The sequence below is a fragment of the Lycium barbarum genome, chromosome 8, assembly GCF_019175385.1.
Source record: "Lycium barbarum isolate Lr01 chromosome 8, ASM1917538v2, whole genome shotgun sequence".
Taxonomy (NCBI): domain Eukaryota; kingdom Viridiplantae; phylum Streptophyta; class Magnoliopsida; order Solanales; family Solanaceae; genus Lycium; species Lycium barbarum.
Window position 1 is genome coordinate 34,148,001 of NC_083344.1, and position 1,292 is coordinate 34,149,292.

Genomic DNA, 1,292 nt, shown 5'->3' on the forward strand with positions numbered 1-1,292 from the left:
ATATGCATATATATATATATATATATATATCCGAGAAGGATTTGTACCAAAATCTGGACTCCGGAACAACGGAGCTCTCCAAAATAGCAGAAGGAGAATCCTAAGTTGTCGGATCACCAAAGCGAATGTCTGCACCTGCGGGCATGAAACGCAGCCCCCCCCCCCCCCCCCCGAAGAAAGGGGGTCAGTACGGAATATGTACCGAGCATGTAAAGCATGAAATACAGTAAACGGGATCATGATTTAAATAAGAAGTACAGAAAATGAGTACAATAACCAGAATACCAAATACTTGCTTTCGAAACATAAATCATACATGTCAAAATCATATATCATATCCGGCTCCATTATGGGACTCGGTGAACATGGTCGCCACCCCGTCTCTGGCGCCATAACACAGCATAACTTCAGAATATAATATATATCTCCGTAACACAGCATATCTCCGTAACACAGCAGAACTCCGTAACACAGCATAACTTCATATCACAGCATAACTTCATAACACAGCATAACTTCAGAATATACATATATATATATATATATATTGTACCCGGCCATTTAATGAGGGACTCGGCGAACAATACAGTGTGCACGATAACATACCCGGCCCGGGACTCGGTGAAAGATATATTGAGATTGCACGAGCAGAGTAGTGAGAAACTATATGCAATTCAAAACATTTTTAAGGACTCAATGGAATAGTCAACACGAACAATCGTTCGCAATTTCAAATAATAATCATCTCATATACCTTTCGGATGTCCCTGTGGATTATATCAAATGGAACTTTGAAATCATGTGTACACATTAATATATATGAATCAAAGCATAAGTTTATGGGAATAAAAAATAAATAGCCATCCTAGAGGCTCTAGGAATAGGAGTTTCCTTTGGATTCGTATATATATCGTATATTCATTTCACAACGATCATGCCAAAAAGAAAGAAGGGTTAGCTTCACATACCTTTGACGTTTATTTGTCACACAATATGTATACGCTGCCCAATAATACTTCAACCTATATTAAGATGCCAACAACTACGCTTAAGTTACGGGAAGATTCAAAACGTATTCTAACGTTAGTAACTCCTTTCTAGATGTTTAGGCGACGTTTACTCTTGTATCCAAACCAAGTACATATAACCAGCCCAACATCAATAATTATATGTTCAATATCAATCCGGACAGCCCACACAATATTCTAAATAGCCCACATTCACAACATGCAATAACGATTCACATACGGCTACTACATTCTCAAGTTACTTCTAATAGTTCGTAGCCTTAA